Source organism: Schistocerca gregaria, chromosome 5 (genome assembly GCF_023897955.1).
Source record: "Schistocerca gregaria isolate iqSchGreg1 chromosome 5, iqSchGreg1.2, whole genome shotgun sequence".
NCBI classification, from domain to species: Eukaryota; Metazoa; Arthropoda; class Insecta; order Orthoptera; family Acrididae; genus Schistocerca; species Schistocerca gregaria.
In genome coordinates this window covers 569,460,260-569,479,268 of record NC_064924.1, presented here as the reverse complement: position 1 = coordinate 569,479,268, position 19,009 = coordinate 569,460,260, and the positions used below count along the sequence as shown (strand labels likewise).

The window sequence follows — 19,009 nt, the reverse complement described above, 5'->3', positions numbered from 1 at the left end:
TTTTGTAAATTCCACAAATTTATCAACATTAATTATTTTTCCATATTATAATAAAGGCAAAATTTTGCTTTACGTCAAATAAGGGAAATTATGAGAAAAGAACGCCATTTCTACATCTAAATCTAGATACACACTCCGCAAGCCACCCTACGGTGCATGACAGAGTGTACTTTGAATCATTGGTAATCAAATAGTGCGAGGGAAAATAGACTGTCTACAAGCTTCCACAGGAGCTCTGATTTCTGTTACGTTGTCTTCGCGCTCCTTACGCGAAATGTTCGTTGGCGGCAGTAGAATCGTACTGCAGTCAGCCGCAAATTTCGGTTCTCTAATCTCTCTCAATAGTATTTCGCGAAACGTCTTCTTCCCTCCACGGATTCCCATTTGAGTACACAGAGCATTTTCTTAATACTCCTGTTTTGATCAAACCTACCGTAACAAATCTAGCAGCCTGTGGACAGCTTCGATGTCTTCCTTTAATCCGACCTGATGGGGTTCCCAAACACTAGAGCTGAACTCAAGACTGGGTCGCAGAAGTGTTCTGTACGCGGTCTTCTTTGTAGATGAGCTACGCCTTCTTAGAATTCCCAAAATAATTCGCCTTCCGTAAAGCCGACCTTACGTCCTTGTCTCATTTCATTCAGCTTTGCAACATTATACTCAGATATTTGCTCGAAGTGGCACGCAACCAACACCTTACAGGATAGTTTTTCCTTTTCATCTGCATTATCCTTCGTTTTTGTTCATTTAGAACAAGCTGACATTCATCACACGAAACAGAAATACCGCCATATTGAAGATACTCTCGAGTGTTGAAATGTTTGTTTTTGAAAATTATTTATTTAGCAGCACAGTCATAGCAATTTCAGTACAATGGCCAACTTACGATTATAAGACAGATGCCATGGTTCACGCTCAAAATGGTAATTTTATATTGAAATCGTTGTGATTATACCGGAAAATAGTTATTTTCGAAACAAGAGAAGTAATAGGTTCGTGGTCAGCCCACCACTTCTTTTCCTTTACTCCGCATTAACGAATATTTTAAAAAGTAAGTAGCAACTTCACGATCCTGTCACGACTCTTGACACGTTAGAACGTATATACGGCGTCGAAAACCTTTTGTAGATAATGAAATCCAGAAACTAGAACCACACGGCCAGAAGGAATATTGGACATCTTAACACGACCAACCGGAAGCAGAACTGGAAAATCTATTAGCGGAAGACAGTGTTCGATAGGTCATGTGGAAGTAGTGCACGTACAATGTGGTTTTAGCTTAGGATGACCAAGTTATTTTCGGTGAAAACCGGGACACATTCACCCGGGTGCCAATGCACACCTCATTCCACATGTACCCAGGTTTCTTAATTTTAAATATTAATTTTTTGTTGATACATTTTGTTAACCCGATTATTATAACTAATAAGAGGATACAAAAGATTGATATAATCTAGATTATCTGTATAATTAATGACATTTAATAAACGTATACAGTAATAAAGAAATGTATTACGATTTTACAAAATTTTACAGCCATTCAACTTTTAATCAAATAATATTAATATGACCTTTAATATTACTGAGCACATGTAGATGGAATTGACTGTCCATGGAGAAAGGGGTATTTTTCACTGCCTCCAGCCTTCTTGATCATGTCTCTGTTCTTTGAGACACAGTGATAAAACTCGGCACAATCCATTTTGTAGTTGTACAGGATCTGTACGATTGCTTCAAGAGAGTCCACCTCCATTTGTTTCTTTCATCAGTCCACTGGATATTCATGAACGAAAATATTCTCTCCACATTGGCATTATGGGCTGGGATTGCAAATAAATAACTTGCAATTATTACCAACTCAGAGTAATGCTGAAGACAGTCACAGCTTTTAAAAAAACTCACCCACTTCTCATGACATTCCAGTGGTGGTTTTTTCCCATCATTCCACTTGTCTTGTAAAGACTTTCTTCAACAAAATTTGTCAGTATGCCGAACTGATCAAAGAGAATGGAATCATCGATTTGAATCTCTTTACTCTTCAAATAAGAAACTGTCTCTTCAACACTTTCCCATTTTGGCACTCTCTTCAGTAACATCCAATCAAACTCCGGCGATGAGGCTAAATATGAGGCACTCCACTTGCTGAGATATTCTACACAAGTGTCATAAAACTTGTTAATTTCTTCTCTAAAACTCCTTTCCGCTGCTTCTGATACTTCTGCTCTTTTAAGGACAGATTTAACATTAAAAGAAATGAACTGCTGTTCTCTCCTCATGGTAACAGTTTCCAGAGTATTTTTCAAAACATCATTTACGTCTATTACACTTTTCGTGCTTCCCACAATTTCCTTGATCCCAAGCTGCAAAGTGCTAAGCTGACTGTGAAAGAACCATAAGTAGACTTCACGTAAAGGGTTACTGAAAAACTGAACCAATATTTTGGGGGCTTTGTCTTCATTTAGGAAAAAATCTAACGATTCAAACAGGTAGATTACTCTTTCAACTGCTGGAAACAGTGATAACCAGCGAGTTTTCGAGTGACACATTACATTAATATATTTAGTTCACACATATTCACAGAACTCCTTAAGCCTCTCTCTTCTAACAGTATATATGTAAAAGTTTGAGTATACCTTCATGACGATAGTTTCAGCATCACAGCTTAGCCTTAAACTGTTAGCTGATGTCTGCACGCTATTGTGTAAAACATGTGCAGGGCACCCTATACCTTCAATGTTTTCATGCAATGTTGCCTTTAATTTGGTATATACGTTGCATTTGCCTTGACTTTTAAACCACCAAAGTTTGTGTTGGTGTTGTCTCCACAAAATGCCACACATTTATTTTTCTCAAGATCAAACATTTTGATAGTATTCATACAAAATCTTGAAATTTCGTCAGATGTTTCATTAGGTAAGGAACTCACCTTCAAAAGTTTGGTCTGAATTCCCTGATTAATATCGAAAAACTGAGCAGCAAACGGATATATATTAGTGGCCTTATGATTGCTGTCATCAGTGGATATACCGTAGAAAGAAGACTTTTTGATGTATTCAAGGCTTTCCTATACACTCTGGGGAGCAATAACTCAATTCACTAAGGCTGACACTTTAGTTCGTGCTGAACTAAACTTTTTTGCAATGGAAGAATCATCAAACATAATGCTGTTAAGTTTATTAGTACAATCACTAGATCTATAAGTTTGGTGATGTTTTACCGTGTGGGCGGCTAGTGTAAGCTCGGCTGCTTCAACTTTCGTCTCTTCACTTGACTTATGTTTCACAAAATAATTTTGTAGAGTTTTACTGCAGCTTGGTGCACTGTATCTGTTAATGCGTTTCTTTGACCTGATGTGATCAACTATGTCGGAACGTCTACCATGACTTATACTAATAAACACTCTGCTTCTTTCTTAATGAAATTCCATTCTTTGGAATAACAGTCACTGAACTTGCAGGCACATTTCGGCATTGCGTTTCACAGTACTGCAGCGTTTGTCTGACAAAACATTAACTACTACGCTATTCTGACAATGAGTGTGTAAGTGGCGCGATAATCGGACGGTTTCATAGCTCTTTTACAATAATACAACTTACTACTTGTTGGCCAAAGTACCGCTCAAAGTAAATTATTGCCTGAGTGTGTCAATACTGATACTGTGATTACTAGTATGGGACAATAGAGGTTTTAGACAAATAAGCTAAAATATATTAATTTCTTGTGTTGTATTTCCTTTAATATAGTAAAATCCCAAAAATTTGAGAAAGTTTCACGAAATGCATTTAAAAACTGAATTCAGGGACTTTTGAGCGTCCTGAAACACAGGGATGAAAACCGGGACAATCACGGTTTTCCGGGACGTTTGGTCACCGTATTTTAGCTACGATCATTTATACTGTGGGCACTGCGCGTGTGTGTTGCTAGTCGCCGCACAAGGGCCGTGGCTTGCAGACAGAAAACTGGGTCAGCCGTTGGCGGTGCCGTATGGGGCTGCTGGCGGCAGAAGTGCCGCGCTGCGCCGAACCGCTGCAGGTGCCGTTCGCAGCGCGATGCCTAGACACAAAGCGGCTCACTAAATCCTACGGATACTTCGCTACACTGCAGGCCGAGCATGTTGTGTCCCTAACGCGATCATAGCGACAGGAAGGTAACTGGAGGGCTCGCTGCGAACGCTGCTGCCGTTAGACGAAATGTTACCAACCCAACGCTTGGCGGTGGGGACTCTCTGAAATAACTAACGTCTCACACCACGACTGAAACGAAGCAGTTGTGATGATCAGAGCGCGGTAGGGCGTACGCTGAGAAAAAAATTTGAGAAACTATATAACTAAAGCGCTTCCAAGGAAGCTGGAAGTTGTGGCGTCACAGAAGAACCTGAGACGACATCAAGGAAGTGATAGCGGTGAATATGTTGGTGGAAACAGAGCGCTACATTTGTGAGCATGAGAGCTCACAGAAAACTCTCAGAACATTTAGCACTGGCACACGAAATGTCGCTGTATGTGCGTCGTCTGAGAGATGGCTGTGGAGCTCGGGTCTTTCCAGAGATGGCTGCAGGACTTGGCTGTTCGGTACATGATGTCAAATTAAACATCTTTCAGCCGTCTAGTTTCCAAACTTATTTTATTTGGCTACCAGTTTCGGCGATTTACTACGCCATCTTCAGGCCCGTTTTTGATCAGAACCGAGGTGGAATCTTCCTACAAGTTGGTCAGGGGCCTGAAGATGGCGTAGTAAATCGCCTAAACTAGTAACCAAAGAAATTAAGTTTGGTAACTAGACGACTGAAAAGTGTTTAATTTGACATCCTGTAAATAAAGCTGAAGTGCGAAGAACTGAATTTCTCATCTTTTGACGACACTCGGAGCTGGAAGCAAGGGGCAAGAGACGCCGACAGATTCATTGTATGTCAAAACAGAGGGAGTAAAGTTGCTACTGACAGTTCCCTGACACATTATTGTTTATGCCATCGTTCAGGCTATTTTATCTCCAAAGGTAAAGGTGTCAGACATTTAGGAAAAGCTCCAAGGCAGCACTAAAATCTCAGGCGTATGTCCAATAGGGCATCATCATTAAGATGGACATGCCTCGTGACATTTATCTCGACTCACTTTGGATTTGAAAATGATCTTCCGTCGTTTAAGTTTATCAGGAAAAGAGGACAGCATAGCGGCAGATATAGCAAATTCCGTTTTAAATTATTCTGGCCAAAATCTGGGACTCTGGGACTGATTCGAAGTTGGAAGGAATACACCTGTTTACAAAACAAGATCTGTACAACACTGAACAGTGTTATAATCTGTGCCCTACCTCCGTCAGACACCAGTATGATGGCGCTAGTGTTGAGGCATGAGTACGGATAGAAAACTCGAGTGTGTGCTATTTTACAAACCACAAGACACGATACGCCAACTCCATCCACAGTTAAAATTTCAGGTTTTGTGTTAGGAATAAAAAAAAGTGTACAAAGTGAAATAACGAAGAAGTATGGAAATGACTATGTATCTGTTCATGGAACGGTTAACAACTATGGTCTTGAACTCACTAGATTACTAGTCCGAGGGCGTTCTGAAAAGTAATGCTTCCGAATTTTTTATTCCGTTCTCAATATCGGTTGAGGTATTACATGTATTGCCCATCACTCTTTTCGATTTGCGCGCTTCGCTGTGCAAGTTGTAACCGTCTGCTGCTACAGGACTCTTAATTGTAGCGTGTAACTTGGCGATGTGTAATGTAACAATGTCGGTGCGTGAGAAACAGCATTCTGTAACAATTTCTGACTGAAAGTGCGGATTCGATGATTTGATCCACATGCGGAGCACCCTCTGCTCCAGCCTGACAACGCCAGACCATACACGAGCGCTACGACATGTGCAACAGCCCGACGCTCTGGATTCACTTGTCACCGATCATCATTCATATAGTCAGTCCCAACTTGGTTCCATCCGATTTTCGTCTGTTTCGAAAACATAAGAACAACTTCTAGGAGTAGATGAAGCGGAGGTGAGGTTGTGGCTCCGTCAACAGAGTCAAACATTCTACAGCGAAGGTATCAACAAACTGGTCTATCGTTGGAAGACATGAGTTCGTCGCCAGGGTGACTGTTGGGTTAGGTTAGTTAGGTTTAAGTAGTTCTAAGTTCTAGGGGACTAATGACCATAGCAGTTGAGTCCCATAGTGCTCAGAGCCATTTGAACCACTTTTGCTATTCCGTACGTGGACAGAGCTTGGAGGGTTGTTTGGGGGAAGAGACCAAACAGCGAGGTTATCGGTCTCATTTTTTTGACCATATTTTTTCACTATATAAAAGTGGAAACTTGGAAGAGTTAAACCAATCTTTTTGTCAACAGAATCCTTCTATAATGTCTGGAATTCTACTATAGACATTTGGAAAATGATTCTATTCCTTACGTGGACAGAGCTTGGAGGGTTGTTTGGGGGAAGAGACCAAACAGCGAGGAAGTCGGCCGTGCCTTTTCCCAGGAACCATCCCGGCATTTGCCTGGAGCTATATTAGGGAAATCACAGCTTGGAGGAATAACATGAACAATAGTCACAGATAAGGAAAAACAAGCAGATGCTTACCAGATTATCAGAACTTTTTTTAGAAGAGACAGATGTTGGTACATTTAATGTGATGCTTCGTGCTGCTCTCGACAGGAAACATCATGTTGCTACGATGTGTAAAATATTCATCAATAAAAAAAAAACTAAATATTTTCTTCCGACTTTTAGAGTCGTATCTCAAAGTGTCCTGTATAATTCTGATCCAAAAGTTTGGGAGACGCTGTGTAGATTCCCGGCGGAAATTTCTAAGCCTCAGAGCTCAAAGGGAAACGAATAATTGAAGAGTCAGGCTTTTATGTGGGTAGCTCGGCTGTGTATACCTCACGACAGTTGTCACGTTGCACCATTTTTTTTACGAGTCTTGGTATGTGAACATCCGGATTAATGTGCAGTTTGCCAGAGCAGGTGCTCCTCGTAAACGCACGGGATGTGGCCGGCTGCTCGGCGTGTGCCCGTGAGCGTTGGGCGAGCACTTATCAGTCGTCTTATCGGCCTAAGGAGTCGGTTCGTTAATCCGTCGCTTATCGTCCGACTTTCGTGAGGACGGATCTCACGATTACCTCACTGTTTCACTGAACATTCGCAGAACTCGTCAAGGTCAGACAGAAAAAAGTTATGCTTCCTTCTACGATGCATTCAGTGTGTCACATTACGTCATACACACCCTCCCGCATGGCCGTGCATGTTAAAGCGTAGCTTCAAGGAATAAATGACGAGGGTCGATGTGCCGCCCAGCCTGGATGAGTTTTTTTTGTGCGGTTTCCTACATCCCTCTAGGGTGAATACCAAGTCCCGCATCAGTCACACGATTCTTAAACATTTACAAACCTTTCACCCACTTTCCCTTGAATAGCATTCCACGCAGTTAGTTGCGATACACTTGTTCCGTTTCAGGAGATAACCGGGTGGCGACAGCAGAGGCATTCGGACACCCATTAGCCTAACCGTGCCAAATCCGTTCAGACCCTGCGCCGATGCGGTACAGAGGCACAAGCAAAAAAGATAATATTTCATTCATAATATCTTGTGGCTTTACATTCAGTTCCACTGCATTCTACAGCTGTCAATACTGAAAAGTAAAATACACTGAAGAGCCAAAGAAACTTGTACACCTCCCTAATGTCGTATAGAGCCCCACAGAGCACGCTAGAAGTGCCGCAGCATGGAATGGCTAATGTCTGCAATAGTGCTGGAGGGAACTGACACCATGAATCCTGCAGGGCTGTCCATAAATCCGTAAGAGTACGAGGGGCTGGAGATCCCTTCTGAGCAACACATTGCAAGGCATCCCAATTACAGGGTGAAAGTATTTAAACCGACAAACTCTGGGAGGTTGTAGGGGACATCAAAACAAATACTTTTCTCTAGCATCATTTTTTCCTATGAGGAGTATTTAAACTGGTAGAGGAAGATTTCTCTCGCGACAAATTAATTAAACCAACAAAAAAGTCCAGAGGGGACATATCTGGGGATCGAGCAGGCCATGTTTCTGGGAACCGTCGGTCCAGGAATCGACGCACACGACGACTGAAATGTACCGGCGCCCCGTCATGTTGGAACCACATGCGTTGTCTTGTAGGGAGCGGGACGTTTTCCAGCAATTCTGGCAATGCTCTGGTGTGAAAATTGTAATAGTGCATGCCATTTAATGGCCTAGGTAGCAGATACGGCCCAGTTAAATAGTTCCCAACAACACCGACCCACACATTAACGAAGAACCGCACTTGATGAGCGCTAGTAACTGTCGCATGTGGGTTATCCTCACTCCAAACATGCAAATTATCATGTTGAAGACTCCATCACGTTGCTAAACAGCATAGAGGATGGAAATGTAGGGTGCATTTCACAGTGTCCCAGGTTCTACTGCGAAAACTGCTCTGTGTGGCTAATCAACTGGTTCCAGGTTGTGGACACGCTGTAAGTGAAATGGACGTAACAACTGCTCTCGAAGGACTTTTTTTACATTCGCCTGATTCGTCCCCACGTTACGTGCAATTGCACGAGTGCTGATTGAAGGATCCTGCTCCACATGCTGCAAGACAGCTTCCTCAAATTGCAACGTTTTTTACCGTGCGACGGCGTTCCTGTCCAGGTAATCTGCTAAATGACCCGGTCTCACGTAGACGCTGGTACACAGCAGCAAAGGTCGCATGATGCGGGATACGGTGATTAGGATATTGTTGTTGATAAACCCGCTGTGCAGCTCGCCCGTTGTGGTGCGCTACGTAGTACGCACCAAGCATGTCAGTGTACTCACTCCAGCTGTATCGCTCCATTAGTAAACAGAGACAATGCACTAATACACTGGTGGACAGCAGTTGCCTACAACTGAAGAGCATAATACGGCCTCCGCCGGTTTAAATACTCCTCATAGGAAAAAATGACATTAGGGAAAAATATTTGTTTTGATGTCCCCTACAACCTCCCAGAGTTTGTCGGTTTAAATACTTTTCACCCTGTATGCTCCATAATGTTCTTGTCCGGGGAGACTAGTGGCTAGCGGAAGTGTTTAAACTCCGAAGAGTGTTCCTGGAGCCACTCTATCAATTCTGGACGTGTGAGTCACGCGAACGTTTTGTGGTAACAGAAGGCCTATCGCAACGGTAGGGCTCGCCGGCCCTCGGTAATTCTGTTCTGCTGGGCTCGTGTTACAGTTCTGCGAGACGACGGGTCGACGATTTCAGCTCCTAGTGGCGGGGCGATGTGTGCGGATACACGCGCAGAGTGCGGGCCGGCATTAAATGGGCGCAGCTGCACGCGGCAGCTCATTGCAGCTCGCGGCCGGCCCGGCAAATTGGCGGTGATGGAGGTGCGCGCCGCCGCCGCCGCCCTCTGCCGACCTCTTGACACGCAGCCGCTGCCTCGCGCCTGCCGCCTCTTCATTCTCGTCGCACACCCCCTCCCAGAGACGAGCGCACGCGGCAGCTCACCAGCTGTCTCTGTGGTGCCTGGCACATTACCGGTAGCTAGCAGCAGGGTCAGTGTCTTGTCGACGGCGAAGTGATTACATTGAGGTGACAAAAGTCATGGGGTACCTCCTAATATCGTGTCGGCCCTTCTTTTGCCCTTAGTAGTGCAGCAACACGACTTGGCATGGACTCAAAAGGTCGTTGGAAGTTCCCTGCAGAAATATTGAGTCATTGTGCCTCTAAAGCCGTCCATAGTCACGAAAGTGATGCTGGTGCAGGATTTTGTCCGTAAACTGACCTCTCGTTTATGTCCCATAAATGATGGGATTAATGTTGTGAGATGTTGATGGCTCGAATTGAATTGACCAGAACATTCTAACATGGCGCATTGTCATCCTTAAAAATTCCATTGTTATAAATGATGACTAACTGAAACCCTCAGCTGCTGACAGGTGTTGTTGATATACCTCGATGTGGACAGCTGAAACGTGTGCCCCGACCGGGAGTCGAACCCGGGATCTCCTGCTTACATGGCAGACACTCTATCCATCTGAGCCACCGAGGACACAGATAAATAGCGCGACTGCAGTATTCTGTTCTTTCGAGAACAGCTACTGTTTTCATATATATAGCTAAAGGCTACCCAGCCATTGACCTTCGTCTGTGCGAATGCACACAGGTTGCCCAAACTCTTACGGGAATCGCCAAAGCGTGCGCGAGTAATGAGTGAATGGGCAAATGTCTATAAGGTAAATTACATATCCAGAACTGTGGACAGTTGGGAATGTGAGTCTCACGGGAAGCGTGCAAGGGATAAGTCCCTGCAGTCGCGCTATTTATCTGTGTCCTCGGTGGCTCAGGTGGATAGAGCGTCTGCCATGTAAGCAGGAGATTGTGGGTTCGAGTCCCTGTCGGGGCACACATTTTCAGCTGTCCACATCGAGGTACATCAACAACACCTGTCGGCAGCTGAGGGTTTCAGTTAGTCATCATTTATTCCAGGGAAAAGCTGCACGGTCATCAACAGTATTCTGTTCTTTCCAGAACTGTCTTCATATATATAATTCCATTGTTGTTTGGGAACTTGAAGTTCACGAATGATTGCAGTGGTCTCCAAGTAGTCAATGATCGCTTCATTTGGACCAGTCTATTTCGTGTAAACACAGCCCAGACCGTTATGGAGCAAGCACCAGCTTGTACAGTTCCTTGTCGAAATCGTGAGCCCATGGCTTCGTGAGGTCAGTGTCACACTCGGATCCTACCATCAGGTCTTACCAAATGAAATCGGGACCCACCCGATCAGGCCACGGTTTTCCAGTCGCCAAGGCTCCGTTCGATACGGTCACGAGCCCAGGAGGAGCGCTGCAGGCGATGTCGTGCTGTTAGCAAAGGCACTTGCGGCGGCCGTCCGCTGCGATAGCACATTAACGCCAAATTTCGCCGCAGTCTCCTAGCGGATACGTTCGTCGTACGTCCCACATTGATTTCTGCGATTATTTGACGCTGTGTTGCGTGTCTGTTAGCTCTGACAACTCTATGCAACGCCGTGCTCACTGTCATTAACTGAAGGCCATCAGCCACTATGACCTCCGTGGTGAGAGGTAATGCCTGAAATCTGATATTCTCTGCACACTCTTGACAATGGTAATCTCGGAGTACTGCATTTCCTAACGTCTACCTCCAACTACTATTCCGCGGTCAAAGTCTATTAATTCCTGTGGTCGTGCCACAATCACATCGGTAACCTTTTCACATGATTCACCCAAGCACAAATGACAGCTCCGCTAATGCACTGCCCTTTTACACCATGTGTACCCGACACTACCGCCCGACACTACTGCATATCTCTGTCCCATAACTCTTGTCATCTTGCAAGGGAAACTTCCCATCGGACCTCCCTCAGATTTATTGTTAAGGTGACCCTGTGGAAAGTCCGTCGAAAACTGAACACAGATCAGGCGTTAAAACAGGAAGAAAGTGTAATGAACTGTGAAAACAGAAGCAAAATCGCAACAGTGAACGGTCCAAGGTCAAGATGTGCGACATCGAGCGAATTCGAACAGCCAAGGCGTCATTGTTGTTTGGTCACGGAGTTGAAGGCATTGGACTGGAAAAGGGGAGGTCCGTGTTGAAATGTTCCTCGGGCCTTTTTTTTAGACTATCCGTCTGGTCATTGCAGTGTCTGTTGTATTTAAATTTTTGTCTGTGTCGTGGTGTAACGTCCGTTTGCAACAGCGACGTGTAAGGAAGGGACCTCCAGACGTACGTACCCCCTGTTTGTTCTACGCAAGTCCCTCATGTTACGACTCTTACGTTCCGTTTGGGAAGTTTTGACTCTTGAATTCCAGTGTTGTGACATAGTTCACACCCGTTTATTCGTTGTTTTCATTTCTGTGAGAGATCTATGCGGCAACTCGCCTGCTCTCACTATTTGCTTGCAACGGGACGTGAAGTCCAGAAATTCTTTTTTTTTTTTTTTTTTTTTTTTTTAAAAAAAAAAAAGAGCACGGCGGTGATTTGAACACAGATCTCCAACTTTACAGTCCAACACCGTGACCACACAACGTATCTATCACGGGGATATGAAAGCAGCAATCACTTAACGTAATTTTTTCTGTTCACGTCATCAGCTATCTGTAACAGAATTATTATATTTACTACGATGTAACGCATTCTCCTTTACACAAAAAATATGGATGCGCTGTAATCAGCAGATTGTTGAGCCTTGGCCAGGTCGTCGTAAATGGTAGAAGACACGAAGAAACTGAACCTGATAATCCATTTTCAAACGAAACCATCAATAATCCATAGAACAGCAATCCAAAAGCATTCTAGTTGCTGGTTGGCTGGTTGGTTTAGGAGAGGGAACCAAAAAGCTAGGTCATCGTTCCCATCGGATTAGGGAGGGATGGGGAAGGAAGTCGGCCGCGTCCTTTCAAAGGAACCATTTGCGTGAAGCGATTTAGGAACATCAAGGAAAACCTAAATCAGCATAGCCGGACGCGGATTTCAACCGATGTCCTCTCGAAAGCTAGTCCAATGTGGTAACAATTCCGCTACTTCGCTCGGTATTACAGTTGAAATTCGTTAAAAAGTCGGGTCACGGAAGTACAGTGTAAGCCAAGTAGAGACTTCAGCACTACACGATTCGAAGGAAGGAGGGAAGGAAGGAAGATGAGAGTTCAACATCGAGCCACCAACTATGCCATTAGCGACGGAGCACAAACTCGGATTATGAAAGGATAGGAAAGTAAATCGGCCGTGCCCTCTTAAAAGGAACTATCCTGGCTTCCGGGAAATCACAGGAAATGCAAATCTGAATGCTCGATTTGGGATTTGAACCGTCGCCCTCTCACATGAGAGTCCAGGGTGCTAACCGTTGCGCCACCTCACTCGGTAACACGATTCGAAGCGGCCGGGCGGTCGGTGTTTATTCTCGGATTGACACCAGCGGCCTGACCCATGTGACCACCCGATGGCGCCTGTTACCGCCTGCCGTAGGAGACACCGATATTACACACCGCGGGGTACCGACCCCATTGTCTGATGTGAGAGATATACCTGTGATAGTGAGGCCGTTCTGTATGTATTCATTTCAGAACTTACGAAATTTATATACTATGTGGGAGAGCACCGTTTTGCAATGATATAACTGAATAAAATCTTCACAGCTTCTTACCGCGGGTAATCCTCTGCCATTATCAATTTGTTATTGTCTTCCATCCCTTTTTCCATACACTTTTCATTTTTATGCCACCTCCAGTAGTGCCTCATTACAGAGTCAGGCAATATACCACACCAGCTGGTAGTCGGGCAGAACGAATCTCAACTGGAGCATCTGGGAGGGGATCTCCATTTCCGGCACGTGTCATGCAACCAAATGAAAAGCTCCTGAAAACCGTGGTCAGAACTGGGAATGGAAACCATTTTTAATTAACTGTGAGACAAATCATATTCCAGACAATATGAGGTGTAAGCTTAGAGCAAATATATTTGTTTGTGCGTATCCAGGGTAAAGTAGATGACTCGCTGGACACGTGCTTGTACCAACGTCGCTATCTATCGGCAGCGACTGGTGATACCGTTATCCTCGTATGCCTGTGGTATCACAGGGTGCACGGGAAACACGGGCCCTGCAACCAACTTGTGACATCACAGCAGTTGGTTTGCCCGCCACACTTCGCGAACGCTCAGCTCCGTGCAGGGCCCAAGTGAAATCAATGCGTAATCTGAAAGGTACTCATTAATCTTCTTAACTCTGTCGTGTGCTGTCAAGAGTTTGAATCCATTTCAAAACGCAGTCAACAGGTATTAAACTCGTCTGCAATAGCTACTGGATTCCCGTCGGAGACGGCTGCTGGCACTCCTCAGACCCGCGGTGTCACGTACTGTGACGTACACGCCACAGTCTGTCTCGTGAGCCTCGGTGATATCAGCTGTGACGTCACTGATGTGCAGTCCACTGCCTTACAAGGCTACGTTTCCGACCCGCGTCGGCTATATACTGCGCACCAGGGACGTCGCCGCCAGCTCGCGAGGCCAGCAAGCACATCTTAGTCAATAACCACCTGGCAGCGGCTGGGGAACAAATAAGTCAAGTCGTAATTTAAAAAGCTACTGCTTCTAACCATTTGACGTGGCTGGAAGCCCGAGAAGATTTTATTCAATTTGTTTACCTATTTTCTGCTGTAATATCGTAACATCCGTAGGCAAGTTCTTTCCAGGTGCCTGCATTTTAGTTATTTAACGAATAAACCAAGCAGACTTTTAGTTATTCAATGGATAAACCAAGCAGACTTTCAGTCTACCCAAACAATAGTTACGCTACTCATTGTAGCAGTCCATAATAGTTTATACGGATTATACGTATAGCCTGGCCTTTGTCAGCTCGTCTGATGTTTCCAATATGTACCCCTGGTAAAGATTTTAGAAACAAAATTCGGGACCAATCGTAAAACAGGCACACACGCCCAACGCGAGGAAGATGATGAACATTGAGGCATTTCTTGCTGTTACAAAATGTACAGACTTGGATCCGCATACTGATGCTCATTCAAAAAAGGTATAGCTGGGAAAACTTATCGCTTTGTTGTTGTTGACAGTCCGAAGACTGGTTTGATGAAATTTACGACTTTGGTTTACCCTGTGCAAGCCTCTTCATCTCTGCACAGCTGCCGCGCGGAGTAGCTGCGCGGTCGAAGAACGTCTTGTCACGGTTCGGGCGGTTCCCCCCGTCGGAGGTTCGATTCCTCCCTCGGGTATGGGTATGTGTGTGTTGTCCTTCAGCGTAAGTTTAAGTTAGATTAAGTAGCGCGTAAGCTTAGGGACCGATGACCTTAGCAGCTGCACAGCTTCTGAGATCTGCATACAGCTGAACCTGATTACTGTCTTCATGTCTTGGGCTAAAGTTTTTACATCACCCTCCTCCCAGACTTCTCTCCATTATCTGACTCACGATTGCATGATCCTTATGTATGCGTCCTACCAACATGTCCCTTCTTTTGGTATAGTTTTATAAAAGATTTTTTTAAATTCCTAATTCGGTTCAACACTACCTAAGTAGTTACCAAATCTACACTTATAATCTTCAGCTGTCTCCTTCAACACTACGTTTCAAAATTTCTGCTCTCTTTTCCCCACCTCTCACTTCCATATAGGACTGCACTCCAGAGAAATATTTCCAGTAAAGACATTAAAATTTATGATTGATGTTAACATATCAATTTCAGAAATGCTTATATATCCATATGCTGCCTGCATTTTATATCCTCTTTTACTTCCACCGTCGTTAGTTACTTTGGTCCCCAAATGTCAAAACAAGTCTACTATTTTTCGAAAATATTTCTTAATCTACTCGTCCCAGCAACTCGATTCAATTATTCTACATTCCATTGCTCTTTTTTACTTTTATGGATTTTCATAAAAAATGGCTCTAAGCACTATGGGACTTAACATCCGATGTCATCAGTCCCCTACACTTAGAACTGCCGGCCGGCGTGGCCGAGCGGTTCTAGGCGCTTCAGTCCGGAACCGCGCTGCTGCTACGGTCGCAGGTTCGAATCCTGCCTCGGGCATGGATGTGAGTGGTGTCCTTAGGTTAGTTAGGTTTAAGTAGTTCTAAGTTCTAGGGGACTGTTAACCTCAGAAGTTGAGTCCCATAGTGCTCAGAGCCATTTGAACAAATTTGAACTTAGAACTACTTAAACATAACTAACCTAAGGACATCACAAACATCCATGCCCGAGGCAGGATTCGAACCTGCGACTGTAGCATCGGCGCGGTTCCGGATAGATTTTCATCGCAGCACCTCTCTTCAAGATTATGTTCTTTAAGCTCATTTGATCTCCCCAAGTCCTCTGCCATTTCTGACAGAATTACAATGTTATCGACAATCCAATTTCTTTCTTTTCCAAATGTCTCCTCCGTTTCCTTTGCTATTTTGCCTTCGTGCAAAATTAATAGCATGGTGTACACGCTGTAGACCCATATTACAACCTTTTGTATTACCGCCTCCCCTTTGTATAATCGACACTTGCAAATACTGGTCAACAAACTGGACTCGCATTCGAGAAAATCTCCGTCCAGCCATCCAGATTTAGGTTTTCCTTGATAGCACCAGCCAAACTAAACAGCACTACACAGATGCCGGGATAGTTCCTTTAAATCGGCACGGCCGGTTTCCTTCCCCATCCTTCCCTAATCCGAGCTCTAACTCGTCTCCAATGACGTCGTTGCCGACGCGACGCTAACCACACAACTTTCTTCCATCCTTCCTTGTAACCGCGGTCTGGTTTCTGCAAATGTCAACAACATCTGGCTCTTTGCATTTTATCCCAAAATTCCGAAGATTGTATCTTATATTGTATTCTATATCGTCAAAACGTTTTTCTAAATCTGCAAATCCCGTAAATGTCGATTTGTCATTCTTCAATCTATATTCAAAGCTAAGCCTTGCATATTACCACATTTCTCCGGAAAGTAAACCAGTCTTTCTTCCGGCTGGTTTCTAGTACTCGTTCCAGGTGTCTGCAGATAATTTGTGTCAGAATTTTACGACTAAGACTTAGTGATACTGTGGTAATGATCAGACATTTCTGCACCTACCTTCTTTGATAGAGGGATTATTACCTTATCTTGAGTTGTGAGGATACTTCGCCAATACCTCACCAAACCCATTATAAACGACCAACGGAAAACACACACACTTTATTAATGTAACACAACTTTTGAAATCTGAAAACTCTAATGTTGCTGAGTCATTTCATTTGCCATGCATTGTCCTTAGCTAACGAAGAAACACTGCTAATCCCAAAAAAAGAAACAAAAAGAATGTTGAGACTTGTTAATGGACAGCTACTGGTAGCTGATTGACGCAAAAAATGCTTCCAGTCCTCTGTTGGACAACTGCGATATTGGATAAGACCACTAACCATTTTTCTAAACTGCTGGACTAATTCTGTTTGTTCTGAACGCGTTTGCTTACTAAATCACTGTGGTCTAGTATGGATCGACCGTAAGCGATATCCACCACGGAGGTGGGTTCTGCATACAGTGAGAACCCTTTCTATTCGCACACCATTCATTAGTGGTGCAGTAACAGAGAATAATCATTTAGCTACTGCTTCCAGTTGCCGAACTGGAAGCAGTTAATTCCATAAATTATCTGGGAGTACGCACTACGAGTGATTTAAAATGGAATGATCATATAAAGTTGATCGTCGGTAAAGCAGATGCCAGACTGAGATTAATTGCAAGAATCCTAAGGAAATGCAAACCGAAAACAAAGGAAGTAGGTTACAGTACGCTTGTTCGCCCACTGCTTGAATACTGCTCAGCAGTGTGGGATCCGTACTAGATAGGGTTGATAGAAGAGAGAGAGAAGATCCAACTGAGAGCAGCACGCTTCATTACAGGATCATTTAGTAATCGCGAAAGCGTTACGGAGATGATAGATAAACTCCAGTGGAAGACTCTGCAGGAGAGACGCTCAGTAGCTCGGTACGTGCTTTTGTTAAAGTTTCGAGAACATACCTTCACCGAAAAGTCAAGCAGTATATTGCTCCCTCCTACGTACATCTCGCGAAGAGACCATGAGGATAAAATCAGAAAGATTAGAGCCCACACAGAGGCATACCGATAATCCTTCTTTGCACAAACAATACGAGACTGGAATAGAAGGGAGGACCGATAGAGGTATTCAAGGTACCCTCCGCCACACACCGTCAGGTGGCTTGCCGAGTATGGATGTAGATTTAGAATAATATAAACGGTACAAAGTGCCCTCCGCCTTACACCGTAGGTAGGAAAGCGAAGATACTGCCGACCAACGAGGACGGAACCTAGGCGCAGTAGTTCTACAAGCCCTGTTCTGCCTGGCAGCAGTCGCCAGTAACAAGGCGTTTGTCGTCTCTTCAGGTACTTGGCTGGAACTGCCTCTGCTAATGGACGCTGTTAATTGTTTCGAAACGATGCCGGCAGCGGTTGCAATTTAACGGCGTTAGCGGTCGCAATCGTACGTACTTAACACACAGACACAAAGGAGTCAACCGGAAAAGTCTTGTTCGCCTCCCACACAGATAACGCCCATTGTTCCGACAACAAGCTGGACGCAATACTAGAAAGCCGAAGCCACGTTCTTTTCGGTCGGTGTTATCCGGTCAGAGCAACCTGGAGCGTTGTCAGAGCGTGCCCGTTGTTACACGGAGCGTCTTTTAGACGCGTGGAAATTGTTTGCAAAACTTCTTACTCAGACAACATAATAATTCTCTGATAACACCTGTGTTTATATTACACAGTGTTCAGTTTTATGGTAATAATTAAATGTAAGATGGTCTCTTGTTTCTAATTTTTTGTTATAAACTAGCGACCTCCAAAGATATTGAAATTACTTCAAATACTAGAACTGTTCACTACAAATCATCAGTCTGAAGCCGATTGCAAGAACTAATGAGCTGATACTGACATACCTTTGCAGACAGATTTAATAAACAAGAAACTGCAGGAGCTTCTACAAGAAATACAAAACCTACAATAAAATACGACGGATATGTATATTCGTTCGATATGGCCAACACAATATTATATCACAAAGTAAAAAACACGAATCATAATAAACCAGATAACATATGAGGAAAAATTATAAAGTTGATACGAAGATGCACAGTACACACTGCAAAACATATAGCACATCTGAAATGAAAAGCACAAAACCTCTCTAGTCTAAAATAATTATTTAAAAAAGAAAACAGAATTCTAATAATGAGGAGGATGTACTGTAGACACACTCGAGTCAAAAAGCACATTGAAGTCCGCAGCTCGTGGTCGTGCGGTAGCGTTCTCGCTTCCCACGCCCGGGTTCCTGGGTTCGATTCCCGGCGGGGTCAGGGATATTCTCTGCCTCGGGATGACTGGGTGTTGTGTGCTGTCCTTAGGTTACTTAGGTTTAAGTAGTTCTACGTTCTAGGGGACTGATGACCATAGATGTTAAGTCCCATAGTTCTCAGAGCCATTTGAACCATGCACATTGGAGGGTT

The 19,009-nt window shown here is 44.0% G+C and overlaps 1 protein-coding gene and 1 non-coding gene across 3 annotated transcripts in view; one reads left to right on the top strand and one right to left on the bottom strand.

Moving 5' to 3' along the window:
• LOC126271976 (nascent polypeptide-associated complex subunit alpha, muscle-specific form-like) overlaps positions 1-19,009 on the top strand; it is a 339,313-nt gene that overhangs the window by 147,110 nt on the left and 173,194 nt on the right. The gene's annotated exons all lie outside the window — the stretch shown is intronic.
• Positions 9,968-10,041, bottom strand: Trnat-ugu (transfer RNA threonine (anticodon UGU)). Its single transcript has one exon. It is a non-coding gene; the product is annotated as a tRNA-Thr (tRNA).